The 21,984-nt window shown below is 43.6% G+C and overlaps 1 long non-coding RNA gene across 1 annotated transcript; it reads left to right on the plus strand.

The window, feature by feature from the left end:
* Positions 1-8,740: 8,740 nt before the first annotated feature.
* On the plus strand, positions 8,741-15,138 carry LOC119004805. Its single transcript, XR_005070313.1, has 3 exons — positions 8,741-8,865; positions 10,304-10,422; positions 14,227-15,138. It is a non-coding gene; the product is annotated as an uncharacterized LOC119004805 (long non-coding RNA).
* The last annotated feature ends 6,846 nt before the right edge of the window (positions 15,139-21,984 follow it).

A 21,984-nucleotide genomic window follows, 5' to 3' on the forward strand; every position in this document is an offset into this window, starting at 1 on the left:
ACTATTCATTTAAAGTATTTTAATCTGACACGGTAAAGGTTAAACAGGACATCATGACTTTGGTCAAAGGAAAGAAACCACTATTAACTGTTGGTAAGAGAATGGACATCAGTTTCCCATATCAAGGTAACCCACTTTCAAGACCCAGCTGTCCAAACCAAAATCCTTTCTTAACTCGCTGGTAAGTAGTTTAATAGTGCCACAGTAATTCTACCTTTGCTTCTCGGAGAGGACAATAATTATTCTTAGGTCCGCAGGAGGTCACATGCAGGGATAAGTGCGAGCCAGGCAGTTTGAGCAAGAAATCAATGCTGTCATTTTTCTGGTTGTGATGAGCAAATTGTAACAAAAGGTGACAAAAGAGAACTTGAAACAATGATTTTGAATTTTAAAAAAAACAGTCCAATCATATTCTATAAAGCACCTCTAGTTTCTTTTTCATTTGATGACTTGATTGGTAACTCGAAGTTATGAATGAATTGCGAGCGCCTGTGCTTTTTTGTTTCCATCAGATAAATGGTTTTGTGATAACACCAAGATTGTAACACAAGAGAAATTGCCACGGCCGAAGTCAGGCTGTTCCTGCTGTGTCTGTATCTCGTTGTGTGTCCCTGTTGTCGACTGTGCAGATCTGTCTTAAACTGAGCCATAACCAGAGACAGATTTGAGCTGCCTCTGTTCGCCCAGCGCTTGAGAACCATCCATCATCCCTCAGCTGATGGTCCACCGCTGGCCGACCTGTCACTGCCACTCAGATGAGGCAACACTCACACAACGGCCAGGAGAACGACTGTTGTGCACTGAAAAGGGCACATCGACTAATAATTGGAACTGTGCCCACACTGAGCTCGGGGCTAATTAGCTGTGTACCACCAAAAGTGTGACCTCCATACTAATAGAGGATATTTTGTCAGTAGCATTTCAGTCGACAGCAGGTAGCTGAAAACAGACTCACCTAACTCGTTCGCGATCACGAAACGCTAACATAATATAATCGCTCTCACAAATATTCAGCGATGGTATTAATTCTTCATTAAGGCAATTATGAACAAGAGCATCCAATCAATCAATCTCATTAGCTTCTTTGTCAAGTAGACGCTCTCACTTCCCTGCGTGGCATACAGTATTTATGGCTGTGGAGCTCATTTAGTGTCAGTGCTTATTTAAGTCATTGCGTAGCTATGAAAATGCCCGTGCACAGATAGCTGCCTATTACATTCCATATAGAAGGAATAAATGAGAATATTAGTCAAGGAGATGATGACTACACTGTTTCATGAGAACGGCTGTAATTTTCTATGCGCAGTAGTAATGACAGAATGCAATTCCTTGTTTTAAGAGAACAGCAGGTACTGTGGCTTTGTAGCTGTCGATCTATCACTCGCGCACACACGCAAACATGCTCACACAAAGCACCTGTCTGGTGCACACAAGCCCTAAAACCATCTTTGAAGCAGGCCTGGGTCAAGACAATCATCGTGATTCTGAAATCTGAGGCGTGCACAGTCGCCACGACGAAGACTGCATGCAGGAAATGCCCATGAAAAAAATAGCATATTGCGTACGGCTGATAAAGTGTGGCTCCTGGTGATTAATGCCACGCTTCCACCACAGAAACTTTCCACGGGGACTAGGATCCCGCCATGCATTGTGGAAAGCAACAGAAATGAGATTTCTGCTCTAAATGACATTACATAATCGCCATCAGTTTAGTGTCTGCCTCATTAAATTAGATTTTTTTGTCTATACATTACCAGAGTACACTACACTACAACAACAAGTCTTTTTGCTGGAAATCTTGCACATAATCATCACCAGTAAACTGTAGCAGCTGCAGTTCTATACATCAGCGGATGAATTTGCCTAATCTTTGTGGGTCTTCAGGCCTCAGAAACACGGTCCACAAGGGACTGAAGGAACCTGGTAGTTCCATTGAGCACAGATTCTGGGACCAAAAGTTTACTGTGTACTTTGGTTGTAAATGCAACTTAAGGCTCTGAGGATGGGACTGCTGTGTGCAGTCACAGTGCTAGCTTAAAAAAACAGCTGCAGCAGATGCTGATGGTCAGTAAATACCTCCAGTGCAGAGACTGACATGGGCTGTATTAGTATGATAATTTAATGACCTTTTCAATAATGTGTGATGAGTAATTCATTACATTTCATAACTAGCCCAACACCGAATATGGCACAATTTAAATCACATGAATAACTAAAAGAGGCAAAGGATCAAGAATTAAAGAGAGTGTGCCCCATTTCAACTTTTATGTCTCCTCAATGGGACAATAATAATGGAAAATAGCTACCCCGGCACACATTAGATGAAGTGAATTTGGTTTCTACTCCCTCTTTTTGATCCAAGAGCCACTAAAGGACCTTTTACTACCACCACCGCTGAAGCCGACTGGGTTGCTGAATCCCTTTTTCACTCATGGAATACATTGCTCTATCTGTTAAAATGATGGAACTTCATTCACTTATAGGTGACTTTTCCATTAATGCGTCTTTCAGCTACATTCAGACATGACAGCACGTTCAAGCAAAAAGCAGGGTGAGGGAGAGAGGGAGAGAGAGAGAGAGAGAGAGAGAGCAGTGGTGGGATTTTTCTCTCAGTTTCGTCTTTTAATGTTACGTGATAGTGAATTCTTCTGAAGGATTCACCAGATCTGACAGTGCATGAGCGTGACTGACAAAAAGTTAAACTGGAACTCTCACTCAGTTATTGTTTGCTCACATACAGTCTGGAAAAGCATTTGTGCTGGATATCAATTCATTAACCCACACAGTAGACACACTTTAGAAATACACAAAGAGACTGTTGGTCTGATTACTTTTTTTCTTGTTTATTCTTGAATTTAAATTATGTGGATGTCTCTGTATGAGGTGATGCTGGCCAAGCTTACTTCAGACAGTTGTTCTGCCTGATCGCCTCGGTTTTCAAGAAAACAGCGTTATCTGTTAGCTGCATTGTTCAGGTTTGGGAGCCATTTTGTCACCGCCCATGAACCCAAAAGTAAAAAAGAAATCGCCTGAAGACAGTTGTCTTCAATCCTGGTAATCTGCTCGTCGTCAAGCTGTGCTGAAGCTGACAACGACCCATTAGTCTGAATTGGTTGCGCTGGAGCAGGGAAACATCTGAAACATGCAGTGCAGGGTTTCCCCGGGGCCGATTATTGAATCAAATATTTTGCCTTTTTCTGTTTGTTTTTCACTGAGTGGAATTGGCAAAATGTACCCCTATCTGAAAGTGTTATGGAGTAGCCAGTTAGCTTAGGCGTAGTGAAAACTTTCCCCACAAAGTCATCTGAGGGAGTCTCTATATTCGTCTGAGGGTGCTTAGCATCCTCAAGCACCCCCGTAGAGCTCGGCCTGCTTTGAAGCTACCATTTCCAGACATGCATGGATGGCAAAAAGACAAAAAGCACCTGCACGCACGCAAGCACACGCACACACACACACACACACACACACATATACACTCCCATGCACAGTAGCCTCAGGGGAGCATCACTCAAACCACTGAAGAGCAACAGGAGGTGATTACTGTGATCTCGCAGTACTCTCCTTGTACTCCAGTAATGGAGCCGGCCACAGTGATGCCTGTTGAGTTGATGTTTTAAGAGCTTTAATGGACTGGCGAGCCGCAGATAAGAGCCGGGCCTCAGCTGCTCTATTTTGATGATATACTCGTATATATAAATATGTACACTCTGTTCTATGATGTGAGCCAAATTAGATGGCTGAAAATGTTCAGAGTAATAACCTACAGAAACGCGAGGTGTTCGCACAATGCGTGTTCCTCCGAGGACGGCGATGTCGTGCAGCTCAAGTATTTTGGTCACAGCGGTCCCTAGAGGCTGACAGCGCTTACAGACTAGTCTTGATTACTGCTTGGGCTACAAACAGGCATCGCATTTAGGGTGTTCTAAAGGCACCATTATTATGTTGTCTGAAGGCTACAATCACATTATTGCCGGAGCTGGAGACAGTTTAAGTGTGCTTTTACAAGCAATGTTCTAAAAGAGCCACGGCTGGTGATTTAGTCTATCTTTAGTCTATCTCTATTATAGATAATGCTGTGTAGTTCTCCCAGGGGCTGCATTAGTAGCTCAGACTCCTTTGTATCTTCCTTTAACTTCACAATCCACCTCTTCAGTGCATTCAGCTCTTGAAAGTCCTTTTTCTTTTCCCCCCGCGTCCTTCTACGCTCCTGCTTCCACATTCCCCTCTGCGCCCCAGCCTTGTGTCGTGCAGCGTAGCAGATTCAATATTGATGAGGGGGATCGATCAGAAGAGTGCCACCCTCCCCTGTTCTGATACGGGAGGTGCTGAATAATCTATCTCTCATCCGATATTCTGATACAGGCAATAAATGGCTGAAGTTAATGATTCCTTCCACTTGAGAATGCTGACTGAAGAGACTTAATTTATTTAGTGTTTGAAGCCCTGTGCATCCTGGGATTGTTGAGTTAATGAGAAATAGTATAGACTGACTCACAGGTGCAGACATGATTCATAACAGTGGCAATTCTTTTAATTAGCCACCTAATATACTACCTGACACACACAGGTAGACATATATATATATACATATATATGGACCCTACAGAGATAACTCAGATTAATCAGGCAGTTATGAGCAAAGTTTGAGAAATGTTTCAACTTTCAGATCTGACCTTTAATTTATAGCGCTCTCTGTTCAGATAGTGGTCAAGACATTGAAATAAAGAGCAAAATTATACCATATATGTGGGTGAGGTGTCATCTCATTATACTGTCAAGGGTGAAAAAAATAAACGGCGGCAACCTTTTCCTTTGTTTTCGATCCTCTGACACTGTGCTATATTCCTTTATAACCCAATCACCAGAGGAAATGTTAGCAAAGTAAGTTCCTGCAAAACCACAGATAACTTCAAACCAGACGTGTCTTTATGTTGCAACTTTACATCTGTTCAGGTTTAACTTTCCATTTCTCTCATGTCACAACTCTACACATATGCTCTCTTTTAGGTTTAGGCACACCAAAAAAAAAAAAACACTTAGTTAAGGTGAGGAAAACATCATGGTTTGGCTTTAAATACCTGCTTTGATCACCAGACTCGTGTATGGAGATAGTCTAATCTCCTGAATTACTGGAAATGTCCCGCGGTGTCCTTAAAAGTATCCAGTGATGTTACTGCTCGCCTCGTTGGCTTGTAATAATGCCACCAGCTTCCCCTCCGCCTCCTGCTGCAACCAATAAGCATATAATGTGAACATGATATACCATGTTTGGTATAAATGTCAACCTGGGACATTACTGTGGTTTGCAGAAACGTTAACTGCTAACATAATATCTGGGCAACTGGGCTGTCCTTTGTACCTCCCATCCTCTGACATCTGTTTGTGTCGAGCCTCGACCGCTATAAGTCGAGGTTTAATCTCGATTTGCGGCCTCCAGAGACTCTGCCACAGAAGTGATCCTTGACTGTAGCACCTCGAGTAATCACACAGGATTATGTGACTGTTGGTCCAATACGGAGCAATATCAATATCATAGTTTGCACTACGCTCGCCTCGCCAGGAATTTATCTAGATACAAGATACTCCGATGATTGCCTTCTCCTCCAGAGACTCCAAACTGAGTTACGTTTTAATCTTCTGTCGAATCTAAGTACTGTGATTTACAGTATCTAAATGAAATGAAGTGGCCTGCTCCTGCAAAACTGGCACAGTGAAACAGATCAGGCACAAGAGTAATTGTGGGAAATTAAAGTTGTGCTTCGTGTGCTGTGTTGTTCAAGAAATGTAATTACTCAGGCACTGTGCCGCACAAACACGGTGACATCCGGCCACGACAGTTTGGTCGCACAACGTTCAAACCATGGTTGACAACTCCTGAGGGATTTGACTGAACTCTATCACAACACAATTTTTTTCTTTTTTTTTCATAAACACTGTCACAGGCAATTATTGAATTGAATATAATGTCATAATGATGGACTAGTTTTTTGTGTGTACTCGTTAATCTGGCTGCTAACATTTTGTTTGTGTTTCCTTAACCCTCAGAAAACAAGCCGGTGATGATGGTAATCAGCCTTAATTGTGAATTAGATGTGATTTTGAAATTAAGGCCCGAGTGTGAGCTCAGTCGTGCGCACAGCTCAGGCCATATCCCACTAAGTCTGATTGTTATTGATTGGCTTGAAGCTTTGCGTGATTGTGTTGTCAGAGATTTCTGTTACCAAAGACAATGTTGTCAGATGAAATGTTAATCACCCTCCCCCCCGCCTCTCCGCAAGGACTTGAAAAACAGGGCTTATATAAACGTTGTCATGCACTCCAATGCTTGTTAGCACTCGTAGAAAAAAAGACAACAAGGAGATAAGCTGGAATGAATGTGTGCTCTTCCTGGCCCTCCATTTGTCTTTGCATGGAAAAAACTTGCAGAGGACAGAGGCAGAAAGCCACATGTACACACACACACACTTGCTTTAACACACACACACACACACATTCACTTGCACTTTTACTGCAGAGGTCTCCGAGACAGCAGTGTGTGCGATGATGGATGTGTTGTATCTACTTCCTCCAGACAGCCGGTCTGCAGTGTGGACAGAGGGATGGGGAAGGCCATCGGTCAACACACACTTTAGCCCCTATTTTAACTTGAATGTGTGTGTGTGTGTGTGTGTGTGTGTGTGTGTGTGTGTGTGTGTGTGTGTGTGTGTGTGTGTGTGTGTGTGTGTCAGTGCACATCCTGGCTGCTGTCCTGTGCCTGTCTCTGACCACGGTTCCTCTGGTGGAGGACTCCGGGCCACATTTTCCCTTCCCATCTGCCCCGGTACCGCCTTTGCGTCCCTCGGCTTGCCGTCCTGACAGGCGGAGTTGCCACAGTGATGGATGACTGTGCGCTTAGTTTCAGTGTCAGAGTCCTGCACCTCTGCTACCTGCCGTGTGGGTCCCTGTCAAAGACTTCCTGCCGGGTCAGCTATACTCTGTCTCCCCCCTCCTCCCTCTCTCTCTCTCTCTCTCTCTCTCTCTCTCTCTCTCTCTCTCTCCAGCTCTTCATCTTCATCTTCCACCTCTCTCATCTCTACTTTATTTAGCTCACTAGTGGGACCCGCTCGAAAGCTGGAGCAGAGCGTGAAAATTATCCCAGAAATAGGTTGTCAACCTGATAACTTCTGAAGAACCGCGGAACAAAGACGCTGATTATGCCGCCTAAATGCTCTCTCACATCGCACAGAGCAGCATCTCCATTCAAAGCAGATCTCTCTCAATCAGACCAGATGAGTTCGGTGAAGAGTTTAGACACAAAGCATGTTAATGAAGACATTGTTCCTAATGAGTTGCATGACGCAAATTTGCTGCTTCATTTTGTTTGTTTTTTTTTCTTTGCCGACGAGTTGTGCGCGATGGCACAAGCGCACCTGCATTTGTCAGCGCGTGGCCGTGTGTTCATTATACAGCCAGATTCCTCGAGAGTGACCCCGGTTTTACGCCCTGCATCTTAAACGGTGCCCCCTTTTGAAATGAGGTCCATACACAGAGCACTCATGAGCTTTGTCTGTGAATGTAATTAGCCAATTAGTCTGTTCTTTATTAGAGACCAGCAGCAGCCATGCGACTCCGCTACCAGGGACTAGTTAGTGTGTTCTAATGAGCCTTTAGCTTCCAACCAGAAGCCCTGTCAAGCATTATTAATAAAGAGGCTATTTGTGCAGGCCTTCCAGTTTAAACACTGTTAATACCAGAGAGCCGCGCTTATTAAGATTTATCTGCAAGCTTCCTGAACAAGGTTGCACTGTACATCCACAGTAAAAAGCAGGTGAAAGAGAATCATCCACCTCACGCTGTGGTTTTTATTATTCAAAATGCGGCATGTTCTCATATTTGTTGTCCTAACTTTGACCTCCACGATATAAAAAGCAGCGATATGTTTCCCACAACATCTAACCATAAATGTCCTCTGGCTGTTTTACAATTATTTTTATATTATGCCCACAATTTCACAAACCATTCTATTACGCTGTTAAACTGTCAGTGGGAACAACAGAGAGCATGGACATGTGGAATTACTTACTCTTTATGTGGCAAAAGAAGAGAATATGTTTGGGATTCAATTCCCCATGCTGTACTACGGCACTGTAATCATAACGGACTTGATACGCTAATAACAAAGCAATTTGTGACGTTGCAGGGTTAGCTTTAGAGTAATTGGTGTGGGATTTCACCACGCTTTGAATTGATCAAAGAGGCAGTGGAAGAAGAAGGCCATAGAAACTGCCGTCATCATGTTTGAAGGTTCAGCTTTGAAAGTTATTTATTACACCAATACCAAGCACTCGTATTACCTTTGCTAGTGCAAATTGCAAAGGTTTGGATAATTACATGTGTCTGTAAGCCAGCTAATATAAGCGTACATCTGAATATCATGTTCACAGAGTCCTGAGCTTAACCAAGTGATGATAAAAAACACACCAATGTGGAGAGAGAATAACAGAGCGTCCCTAATGAATGGAAGCAATAATTTTACTCAATATAAAGTATCTTGATTAATCAAGGGATTATATGGCTTAACGTTAACGAGGGTGCTAAAGTGAAAGATTTCACATTACAGGAATTGCTTGTTTCAAACAAAATGAGGAGCCGACAACCGACAAATTAACAGTTGGGTGAAATTAGTTTATATGCTTACCACTGATACAGGATTACTGGGGGTTGTAGTATAGCTTCTTGCCACCACTGGCAGTAGTGAGCGCAATGCAACAGAGCAGCTGTTGAGTGAAGAAGAAACTTTGTGCCATCTTGGATGTTACACATGGCAGAATCCACATGTCACCCCGCTGAGACAGCCCTCGCAGGTTGCAGCTGCATTGCAAGGTAACTGAAATAGTTCAACTGGAATAGCCTGTCCGACTAAAACTGTCAGTCTGTGTCAGTTCTCACGATAAAAAGGACATGAGGCATGGTTTGTTGGACCTTAATTCTTTTGAAGAAAGCTTTACACATACTTGACATTGATTTGCATGATCCACTGTTCTTCTTAAACAAATCCAGTTGAACTTATTATCACTGAATGCTTGAGGATTGGCACTTCACTTGGATATCCACCCAAGACTATGAGTCACACTGGTCAGGCCGGCAGCCAATTTTTATCTGGCTGTTTCTACACATATTCTTCAGATGACTGATCATACATTACATTGATAAGACCATTTATATTGTGGTAGTCTCACAGGAGGAAGGCTGCTGGCATGAGCCTGCCATTGGCCGCATTGTGTTCTCACTTCTGCAATCTAAGTGTTACTGTTTTGAAATCCTCATCTCAACAGGAAACAACAGTCTCTGAGCTAGCAGCCTGCACACTGAAAATGGCAGGTTACACTGACACCAGCGTGGTCGCCAAAACCTAAACCAGCTAGCAGCTCTTACCTTTTTTATTTGCTGGCATTTAGTCATTTAATACAGGGATCACCTTCTCCCATATTAAAAACCATCGCTATCCATCATTAAGGCTCAGAACCTCCTAAGACAACAGTGATTGGTCTAAGGAAACACAAACAAGCCAATGCTTTATTTGCCTCCTGTACCAGAATGATAATGGGTGCAGCCAGCCCTCCCTGGCACTGATACAGCCCCGTGGAGGTCTGGTTATGTGAGACTGATATTATGGTTGCTACTATATCCCTTTAATATCGCTGGTTGTATGAGACTCTTGAGGGTAATGTTGCAAATCAGTGAGCCAGACTGCTTTATGGCAATATTGGACTTTTACGACTTTTGCATCAATGCCATAGTCTTTAATTTAATTTGCCGGATTAGCCATCAGATTTTCCTATGTAGTTGTTTTATCCATAAACGGAAAATATACTGTATTGAGACATACTGATACTGCAATATAGAATAACACTTACCTTGATAGATAACATCACGAGGCGTTTTACCTCTGTGAGCATTTTTATGTTCTCTGTTGCTCCGTTTTAAATATTCCAGAGGAGTAATTGACCTGGCTCAGTGCCTTGCAGTGTACGTGGACCTTATACCCCCTTTCTCACTGGACGTGAAACCACTTGAGCCGTGCCTGCGTCGTGGCACGGGTTTCCCAACTGTATGGAAATTCTGCATAGCAGCAGTCAAGACCCCAGCTTATCTACGACGCACAACTGTGTAAACCACCTGGGACTCTTTTACAGTCTGAAATGTGACTGCTACCTCTCATTCTCTCTCTCTCTCTCTCTCTCTCTCTCTCTCTCTCTCTCTTTCTCTCTCTCTCTCTCTCTCTCTCTCTCTCTGTCTGGCTCTCTCTCTCCCCCCACAGCCTTCTCTCCACAACACAGGCATGAGTGATGCTCTCTCTCTGCCGCGTCTTTGACTGGCAGAATAAACACTGCTACCACAACAGCAATGCTGGGAGACAAACTACAAGCAACAACAGAGGTAGACAGACACGCCGCGACTGTGACAGTACGGGGCGGCAGAGATAAAGGTGTGACAGCGTTAGCCGTGATAGTTGCTTGAGCCCAGTGATGATAACAGAGTTAGGAGGCAGACGTACAAGCGTGACAGTGTGAGAGAAGATTCACTATATATTATGAATATGACAGTGTTGGGGGGAGATCTGGGTGGGGGAACTTTGAAGGATCATAGTCAGTGTAGACAGTAACAGTGACACTGAAGGATTGTCTTGGTTTATAATCATATCTGAGGTTTGTGTTTTACCTCGTTACTTTATAGACTGTATAGAAGTATATGTAGATTTTAGGGTTTCTTTACAGTGAAATACTTTAAATAAATAATGATTTTTACATCTTTTTTCTGGAAGAAATACGTTATCTTACTGTTAAATACTACACTTTGTCTATAACTTAAATGTACTGTTATATTTATTTAAGCCAACACTGTGATTTTTGCCTTGATTTCTTGTAAAAAAAAAAAAAAAAAAAAAAAAAAAAAATTTAGCACTGTTTAATCTGCTTACTATTGTGTTGATGACTAAAATTTGCCATCTTTCATTAACACTGCAAATCACACTCCAGCCTGAACCATAAAATCAGTGGTGCAAAAACCCTTTTACCATAAAAGTGTGAAAAGTCTTTTTTTTTACAGTGTATTATCAGTGGGGGGAAATGGTGAAAAAGATCTTAGTAGGCATTTCAGGACATTCAAGTGGTGTTCCGAGCACAGCTGGTTCAGTTTTTAGCAAACAAAACTAGAATTAAACAAACCTCTTAAGTCCCACCTTGCTCTTTTGCTGCCTCTAATTAACAGAAGAAAGAGAGATCAAGAGAGAAAGGTAAAAGGCAGAAATGAGTAAACCGAGACGGGGTGGGGGGGTTGGCTGGCGAGCAGGAGCACAAAACAAACAGTAGCGAAAGATGGAGATGAAACACTGGAGGCAAAGCAAGGCAGCAGGCAGCAGAAAGGAAATTTGCACAAGAAGCCAGAAAACGCAGCACGGATAGAGAGACTAAAAGCAACAAACAAAAAAAAAAAACGTTGGGATCGAAGGAGAAGCGGTGAGAGGCAGCGCAAACAGAGAGCGATAATGGAAGATTGACAGGCCAAAAGGGAGACCACAGAAATGTACATACCGCCAGGCTGATATTGTCATTCTGTGCAGCAGCCCAGCTCCAATGTGCTGATTATGAGAGCATCATTTGAGACTGACAACCTTGTTCCTATAGTACGGCATGCCAAACACATTCCCAGCCCCCATCTTTCCCCCCCGAGCCTGCACAATAGCCGTCTGATGAAGACTGAATGATTGGAGGGGGAGCGAAGTGAAACGTGGACGACTAACGGAGAAACACACACTTGGAGAGGCTGGTGGTGATGCAGAGGGTGCAAAGAAAAAAAAAAGATATATGAAAAAAATGGATAGCGAAAGAGAGGAGAGGAGGTGTGGAGAACACGGGCTCAATGCAGCTGCAATTAAGGCAGTGATTTTGTGCCAGAGAATATGCTAATTCCTCCTTTGTGTGAGCAGTTGATTGGCCATTGCGCTGCACACCAGGCGGTGAGGGAAGGGGAAGCGGTGGGCTTGGACGCCTCTGTCTGGCACGACGTCCATCACAGGCCTCATTTAGCTACACCATCGCAGTTAGCGGCGTCGCTTGAAAAAAAAAAAAAAGATAGAGAGACACACTTTTGTCATCTGCCTCTCCGTAGGTCGGCACATACATCCAAGGGATGTAGGGGAAGAGATGCTAGCTCAATTAGCGAGCTCCAGAGACGGAGACCGGGACAAAGATACTCATTAATAGTCACGTATGACCTTTATATAGATGAGCTGAGTCTCAATCCACTGAAGACCAGTTGTAATTTTGGACCTGAGGGATTGTGGGAATATTGGAGGAGTTAAGGCTACAAGCGCTCAAACTGAAAGCCACTGTATCGCTTCCACAGCTGTGAGTTTTGCAAGACTTAACCAAGAGATACAGTAATTTGCAGATTATAGATACATTTACTATCATCTAGCCTCCATATGCAGTTTTTTCCATCTCCATATTGAGACCAAATTCAACAGATGGAGGTATGGAAGGACATCATTGTTACAGTGGAGCATTATTTTTTGTTCGCTCCATGTACACAAATGAATCAAATAAGCATGAGTGGACTTGAGTCCATGATGTTGCTGAGACACGCATTGTCATTCAGCGTACTGCCACCACCGCAGCATCGCACACAATTAGACACTCTTGAGGAAAATGTGGAATAAAAGAGCCTCACAAGGCAGCGCCGGCCTGTGAGCCGAGGGAGTGTGGCTGGTGATAAGCTCCCCGTGGCAAATTTGCACACCTGTCCCCGTCATATTGCACAGCATGCGCTCGAACACCGGCATGATGGGAAAAGTGAGGCGCTATCACGAGTGCTGATCAAGCGCTCCTGTCTGACTGTTTTAGCTTTTACATGCACTGTGCTCGGGACTCTTCCCAGTCTTACACATGACAGCTTTTCCCTTTTAAGTTGTCATTTTTTCTGAAAACCTAACAGCTATAATTGTATTTAAAATAAAGCAAAAGCTTTTGTTCTAATCTATAATTAATCGCGAGCGCAGGAAACACAAGAAAGAGCACAATATAGAGTTGTAATCCCTCATTGAAGATAATTAGCCAAAGCCCCATCCTGCTGCGGTATGGGATGGATCAGGTTGAGCAGAATAATCACATCCACGTCCTTTTTACCTCAGCTGCAGTATATAACTTGTAATTATTCTCTTGCTTTGTCTAGAAATGTGGTTAAATAGTTTCAAATATGTCATTTACATTCAGATATTGAATATGAGGAATCTCTCAATGTAACTCAACAAAATACAACAGCCGAACAAAGTGATCAATATGTTAAATCACAACTACTTGAAGACAGGATTTATTGCAGTGCTGTCGCATTGCTTTTAACTAGACGTACCGAAACACACTGGAGCGTTTCTATAATGAGGACTTTTACTTTTGGACTCTTGACGCAGGTCCATTTTAAATGGTTAATGGACTTTTCTGCTCTTCCAACCACTCAAAGCGCTTTGAATCACTTGTCTCATTCACCCAGTCACACACAGCTTCATGCACTGAGGCGGAGGCAGCCATGCAATTTTGATGATGATTCCTGGATGCTTTTAGTTTAGCAGTGCATTAGTTTATATTTCGGTCTTGTGAGTTAGATTGAATTAACTTTGTCATTGTTTAAAAAGAACACAACTTCAATGTTTCAATCTAAATAAACCTTCAAGAAAGCGTTGGTTGGTTACAGGCCATGGATGTAATTTGTGCAGCCCCTGAACTTGACATGACATTCATGTAGTAAAGGGAAACTCAGTTTCACACATCAAGTTGCATTGAGGGTAATGTGGATGCCAAGTTTGGTCTACAAGATCTAGTGTCACACTGCCATCATGGACAGTTCTAAAACAAATGATCAAAAGTGATACAGCAGGGCCAGAGATATTGCCATTTTGTCTTGCATTCTTCTTCCTATTGAAAATGTGGTGCCACATTACCCAGAGTGCAACTTGGCTCATACTGCCTCAAACTGTGTCAACACCAGACAGAAGTTCTGTCTTTAATGCTACTGCTGTTAGCTCAAGTTAGCAATTTCACTGGACAACTTGGCAGGTTAATGTGGAATTGGGATGAAAGAGCCTTCAAAGAACATGTTTATAAAATCATGGAACTGACTACATGAGTTAATAATTTAGGAATGTTTTCTCTCTCTCTCTCTCTCTCTCTTTCTTGCCCATTGTCTTAGAGTGATGATGTCAGAAACAGTCGTGTGGAGGGACAGGCTCACCATCTGGTCCCCAGGAGAGGGAGGCACAGCAGTACTCTCACGATGTACACCCACTCACTAGCCTGCAACACTCACACACACACACACACACACACACACACACACACAAGCCACACTCTCTCGCACACAAATTTAGGCAAAAGCCAAGATCCTGCAGTAGCACCTACGTGGAAAAAAAAAACACACATACACACGCACACACACACACACACACACACACTCACACGGACAGACACCAACACACATGCTGGCACCAATAGGAGCATTCACGGACACCCGTACAGGGACATGCAGACTTCACCACCCACTCTTTCTGCAGCGTGCGGTCCATCTGCTCACTGTACCGCTCTCTCCATGGATTTAGATGGTCCAATATGGAATGTGACTTCATACCAGCTTGCTCTACCTTAAAGTCCCAACATGTACAGGGTGTCTGAGGCGCACATACAACCCACTAGAGCCTGACCGATACATTAGCATAGCTACATTTATTGGCTGATTTTAGTTTAGCTCAAATATAATGGCATCTGTTACTTTGTCAGCCAATAAATAATGAGAAATTGTGTTACAGAAATGACAAATAGAGCTGGTTAATCCCTTTTTTCTCACAGAAATGTTCATTGGATTCCTTTTATATACAGCTCATATGTGCAGTCTTGGCCCATTATCCAAGTGTTCATTACAATTCATATGATTTCAGTCATCTTTACAGAACTTGTTATCAAAGTGTTACTGGGCATGTTATCAAGTACTCACCACACTGATTACATTACATTGCATTATTACAGTATGAGGTATTTTCAAGTTCAGAAAAATCCATTTGGAGTTCTTGTAACTGACATTTTGTAGATCCTACATTCACAAATAATAGTCTTTAGATTAATGGAAAATGAGAAAAAAAATGGGAAAAGTGTATTTCCCATTTTTAAAAAATGTCCCACTCAGTAGATGTGTTTGTCACAAGTATTTCATTTTATATTTAAAGGATTCTTTTAACAGAAAATGTGCCCAACTTGCAGTGCTTCACCCATCAGTGGGTTAGTTGTTGCAGGCTGTCTTCTTTTTCAGAAAACGTGAGTAACAAAGCCCCTTTTCTCCTTTTTTTCTGGTCATGAAGCACCAGTTTCATAAATATTTGCACCTCTCTGCAGTATAGGCAGCCCAGCTTTATGCAAGGGCCGTCTTTCCAGCAGTGACTTCTTTATCCCTTGGTGTTTGCATACACACCAGGTGCAGTAACTGATCTGGCAATGAACGTTTGTTGTCAAATACTGACACTTTGGGTTGGTGGCTCCCCTGGTAATGAGACTCAAGAATCCAAAATCGCTGTCGCCTAGAAACGTCCCGAACAGAGCAAAATACTATAAAAAGGAAACTACAGGAAGAGAGCAGGGTTTTCACAGTTACAGACGCCTCCAAACACTTCTAGTGGATCATAATTGATGTTTGAGAGGGATCAATTTTTGTACGAGCCTACACATTTTTACGTTGTTTTTAGGAAAATCCTGCACGGTGTACTAACACAGTATTGGTGTTGGTCCTAAATATATAGTGTCAGCTCGGTTCGACACATCAGCAGAAGCGGAGACAGAACTTGCACTCCAAATACAGATCTCCACCAGAAACAGACAGACACTGCTTAAGGTCATAAAAATGCCCCGAGGCATGTTAGAGAACATACAAAGATCCATGAATAAAATATACTTCCTCACCCTGAACAGGACCTGAGGCTCAGACAGTAACCGCTACACTTGTGTAAACATCACTGAGAAATAATATTCCAATATAGAAATGCTGAATGATGGAGTTGTCAGGCGCACGAGCCCGCAGACGGTCCCCCGTGCGCGTGAAGTAAATTCCCCAGCGCAATTTTAATGTAACACTCAAACTCAGAGTGAAGCTGAATGCCATTTGAGAGCAGACTACAGAGGAGATCAGCCTACGGTACAGAGCTCTGAGCGCTCAGGTTGCTTGCCGCGGCTTAAAACATCACTGATGGCTGTTTCACCCTCTGACTCACTAAATTAACTCCAAATCCATTTACCAGCGTTGCAGCTTAAGCCCTCCAGTTTGGTCTTGGTCTTCAGCGGTTTCTTCTAATTGAGTTTCTAGTAATTACCACAAGGCTAATGCATTGTAAGTGCCTTCTAAATCAGGGGTAAAGATTTTGTTTCAGACTACAAGTGCCCATCGTGATCGTATGCAACGGGGATGTAAGAGACGGGATGGAATGTATGTGGATCAACAACACCAAAGATCCATCGCAGACCCTTTTTTTTTTTTCTGTGATGAGCGGCTCACATCCCGAGGAGAGGATGATTGTGTCACGTGGCCTTGAACCGCCCCCCCGCCCTCCCCTCATTTCTTTTTCCTTAATCCGTGACTTTGATTCAGAGTGCCAGGCAGAGGTAACCTGGCTGACACGCCGCCCGGGGCCCTTTGATCTGCGCTGGCAAATTTGACAACAATGAGTGGGCTGACACCGGTTGGATAAATACACTTGAAGCTGAACAAATTAGCTAGTTAGCTCGCGTTAACCGTTTCTCGATTTCACTAAAAATACGGGAATGATTCTGCAGACTTTGTAGAATGGCGACGGGATTGTGTGCACAGTTCCTCGGGCCTTTCATTATCTCCGTAAAACTTTTTGCTGTGGCGGTCAGGAGAGAGTGAGGGAGAGCTCACCGGAGACAGGAGTAAACACAGCGCTCCTTTACCCTCGTGAAGTTGCCCGAGACCTTCCCTCTCTCTGAAGACTCCTTTAATTAGGCTTTAATTGCCTTATTAGCTCTGGCTATCGATGGAGGAGGGAAGGCAGGGAGAGAAAAAAGGTCAGGCAAGGAGGAGAGCTGGAGAGAGATAACAGGGCAAACAAACAAGGGGTGGTGCAGAAGGGGGCAGACAAAGGACTGAGGCATCCGCCCACACATGCTCGCACGCCGACGTGCGTGCGGAAAACTCATCTGCACACGTACATGAGCTGCAGGCGAAAGTGAGGCCGCCCCTCTGCGGGAAAAAGAGTTGTCAGGGCGATATAAAGCAAAAGAGACAGTTACAACAGCTACACGCCTTCAAGAACGGGCTCTGCGGTGCGCCCGGGCAATTGACCCCTCACCCTGACCTCGGAACGGCAGGGGAGATGGACGAGGTAGAGAGAGAGAGCGAGGGGGGAGAGGAGGGGCAAACGAGAAATGATGAATGAGAAGGGATGTGGAAGAGAGAAGGAGATGTGCAGGTGGAGCCGCTGGAAAAGCAGGACAAAGAAGAAGAGAGTGAAGAAGGAGGAGGTATTCTCCAGGTGACTGAGTGTGTGTGTGTGTGTGTGTGTGTGTGTGTGTGCGTGTGCCCCTGGTGGCCCCATGTTGGAAGAAACGCTGCGAAGGTACCCTCTTGGATTCCCCGATGATAGATGTAACATGACCAAGTGCCCTCTCGGGTGCCCTCTCTGCACACTGGTGCCCCACCACATACATCAGATGCTCCTCTTATTCTTTTCTGCCCTGGCCCCTCAAACGTCCTGAGTCCGCCACTGTCTCAGTGTTCGGAGCTGAGTCACTGAGATGAAAGCTATACAGATGATTAACAATGCTAGCTAAATGCCTGGCCTTGTTTACTAATGACTCACGATGTAAACATTTGAAAACTTGCAGGTTTAGGGTTCGCAGTTTCTCTCTACTTTGCACTGCCCCACTTCTTACATATCCGCTTTTTTTTTTTTTTTTTTTTTCAGATCCATACACCAGACCTGGGTTGCAAGTTAATTTCATTTCCTATTACTGTGTTGTTGACAGCGATCGTGCGAACATCATAGCTCGCATTCGTGATTCTCATTAGCCTGTGGCTAGTAATATCCGTTTCAACTTTCATTCCGCTGAGAATAAAAAAAAAAAAAAAGCAAAACAAAACAAAAAACACTACTTCAAAGATGTGAAACCTAATGGAGTCGAAGTCCAGCGTACAAACCAGCACAGAAATAAAACTAACATCTGTTATACCGGCCCAACAAGAATAACGGCTGACTTTATTTTACTTTTTTTTTTCTTTTTTTTTTATCGCTGCTGTAGGCTTTACCAATCCATCTGTTGCTATATCCAACACTACCTAGTGAAGTGATATTATAAAAGGATGCCAGTGGGAGTGAGGCTTTCACATAGGAGCATCTGCAGAGGCAATACAGGAGGTTGCCTCTCCTCTATCTCCTCTTCATCTGCCACCCACTGCACACTCTCACAACTTTATCGCTGTAACCCGAGATGTGGAGCTGCTGTTTGTGTTAGTTGATTTGCTTGCGTCTCCGCTGTGAGCACACCTCTGCGCTGCGACCGTGCGCTTGTGCCCGCGTGCGCTTTGTCTACGCCGGTGCACGAGTGAATCAATCCATCAGGGAAGCTGGGGGAGTGTTTCTTCCTTTCCTGCACGTCGTTCCCCAGCCTCATTAGAACCCATTCAGTCAATCAAGCATGAATCCCTAACACAATAACATGCAAAGTGCTTTGTCTGCGTGTAATTGGCCTTGCCAGAACTGCTTTTCTCAAACGGTTAGCTCCTCTCGCCTCGATCAGGCCGCAGCCAGGAGCCCCGTCCAAGAAACGCAGCTGGCTGGAGGAGGATGGAGCGATGAGACCGGGAAAAGAAAAAAGGGTTGAAGATAAGGAAGGAAAGAGTAAAAGGAGGGGTGATTATGGATTATTGGCCTCCTGTCTGGATTCATTTCAGAACCATGAAGTATTTATAAAGTAATTTAAGCCATTTTTCATGCAGTTCTGCTCTTGTTCACTCTCGATGATTTCTGTATGCATTATGCCTGTGCGTGTGTTCGTGTGTGTGCGTGCACGAGTCTAGTGTGCAGTCATCCAGAACTCCTGTCTGTCACAATCACACATGTTCCCCATTACCATGACAAACCAGTTGACATCGAATCTCCCCCCGCGCAGCCACGCCACACACGTGCTTGTACGCTGCGCGCGGAAAGGCATGATGGGAGATGGATAATGCATGGGCGCAGAAACCGGTCCCCCATCGGACGAACTGATTGTTCGCTATGATGGCTGACACGGCTGACTGACACGTTCCTCCACACCAACCCAACAGCCAATCTACTGAAATTGTGTGGTGACATTGTTGATTAAGCAGACATTCAGTATACGGTGTGCGTGTGTGTGTGTGTGTGTTTGTCACAGTGTAATGGGCTCACTGGTGCAGGGAAATGCAGCCTCAGAGTGTATGTGTGCTTACATGGATGTCATCTATGTGTGGAGGGCATGTGACAATCCAAAGGAACATGTTTGACTTTGAACCAGAGCTCTGCATAGCTCCAGCCAGGCCGCAGCGGCCCAAACTGCCGAGATAATCATCAGCAGTCGAGTACTGCCATCTAGTGACCTCAAAACGGCGCTTCTCCTTTGGCCAAAACTGCTTTAAATGAGTCACGCTTACTGAAAAACTGATCTTAAGTGTATTGAGACAGCCCAAAGCTGAACTTGCGATTAACTTTAATCATTGAGCCAGTTTTAAATGGACGCAGCAGGATCACTTTTTTTTTTTCTAAACAAAATCCACTTTCATCATCCTTGTTCTCGCTCTTCCCCGGATCTCTCTCCTCCCCTCTCCTCTCCAATCAATAGCTGTGTTTGTTCCAGCTACACCTCCCAGTGTTTTCGCTTGTCCCTCTCTGCATGATGCGAATTGGACGTCCTATCCTGTGCTGTGGTTATGCTGTGAATCAGAACAGCCAAATTAAATTGCCTAATTGGTTTCCTTGGGAAGGGTAAAACAGATTTAAATTGATTACCGGTAATGGCCTTTTGTGGAACCACATTGGCTTCTGCTGTTTGAGGAGGATTTAGCAAAACCAATTAATTTGCCTCACCTCTTACGCGCCCTCCTTCTGCTTCCCTTTGTGTCTTTCTGGGAGCTTTTTCATCTTTGCTTTTTCCAGTTTCTAATGCCCTCCTTCATACTCCCCAAAAATAAAAGGGATGATGATGATAATGTCACTGGATAACAATCATTCAGGCCTAATTGGCTGGATTCTGTCATACTGCGGTGCTGATAAAGTGGCAGAAATGTTTTTTTCTCTCTCTCCAGGTCTGCAGTTACGAGACTCGCCTGACAAAAGATAATATAAATCTCTCTTTCAATTATGTTGCCTGTGCCTGTTTGCTGCCACGTGGCAGATCTCGCTGCTGCTGCTGCTGCTGCTGCTGCTGCTGCTGCTGCTGCCTCAGCCGAGGGAGGAAAAAGTAAGATGTCAAGGTCACATTTTGTCACACAAGCTGATTAAATCCCTAATATGTTCCCCCTCCTTTCCGTGTTTTTCCACCTCCCTTCAAATATTTTCACAACCAGACCTAATGTGACATTTAGAATGGGGAGAAAATTACAACCACTTAATGTCAGTTCATTAATTAAATTTGGGGTAACTATTGTGTATGATTAAAACAGATGTCATCTCCCTCATGGGAAGAGAAGAACAATCATTTTTCTCACCGTTGACTTTTGTGAGAAAAGTCAACGTTTTCTATTTTTTTTCATTATTTCTTCCAGCAAATTAAGAAATGTCTAAATCCAGAGGAAGTACGCAGCGACGTCTGTTACTGTGTTCTGCCACTGGTGCGCAGAACTTTCTTCAGCTTCATTGCGTGCAGTAAAATTAAACACAGCAAAGCTGAATAGCCTGTGACAAATTAGCAAAATAAATTCAAGCATTGTTAATGTATTTATAGCCGACTTCATGGATTACAGATGAGTAAAGCAACCTTGCACAGCCTAAGGTTCAATGGAGATGTAAGAATAATGACTTAAGTACTGCTGTTTAGTTGGATTACACGCAAAACCCCTAAGCATAACAAATTACTTCTGTAAGAAGGCCGGCTTCCATTATGGTATTACTTAGATATGTGTGTATTACTTTACACACATGTGGCGTGCATACTGAACCAGAGTGGGTTCAGCGTTACCCTGGAAACAATGTTAGTGTGCTCTCTTGACCTTGATGGGAGAAGTTAATTGGTGTCATAGAAAAAAGGTGAAACAGATGATACATACCTGAGTAGCTGGACTGTGTATTTAAAAAAAAGAAAAAAAAGAAAAAAGACAGATGAAAAAGTGAGAATTGAATGTTAGCTTAGAGAGGACTGAAAAGATGTCAACAGAACTGAACACAGAATGCGGTAATTTCATATGAAACTACAGTTAACGCAAGAAAATGTAACCTCCCAGAGAAAAAAAATACTTGATTGTTGAGTCTAATCCCCAGAACAGCAAATACTGACGCTTTTGGTGGCAGCCGGACGGTAATACAAGGCATCGGTGTCGAACAAACCGGGGATTAAAAACGACAAACAACCATCGTTCTCCAAGAAGTGACATTTCGTTGCTCAAAGATGGGATCCATTAAAAGTCATCACAACACGGCACAGGCAGAGAAAATGTGGTTGTATTCAATTATCTGACTCATTTTTATGAGCACATTTCATTCTGGTAATTGATCAAGTCATTCCCACATTCAGAATCATGTGGTAAATGAGCAGTTTTGAGAGATAAGGACGAAAATATACATTTCTGTCATTTCCGTATTTCTCCAGCACTGTGATTGCAGAAATAAGGAAGCTGATTATCAAGGATGTCTGGATCAAGTGTCAAGAGGGGAGGAAGTGACGGGAAGAGAGGATACTCAGTGAGATGCACTGACGCCAAGAGAGGTCAAAATACATA

This window comes from Acanthopagrus latus, chromosome 16 (genome assembly GCF_904848185.1).
Source record: "Acanthopagrus latus isolate v.2019 chromosome 16, fAcaLat1.1, whole genome shotgun sequence".
In the NCBI taxonomy this organism is placed as follows: Eukaryota; Metazoa; Chordata; class Actinopteri; order Spariformes; family Sparidae; genus Acanthopagrus; species Acanthopagrus latus.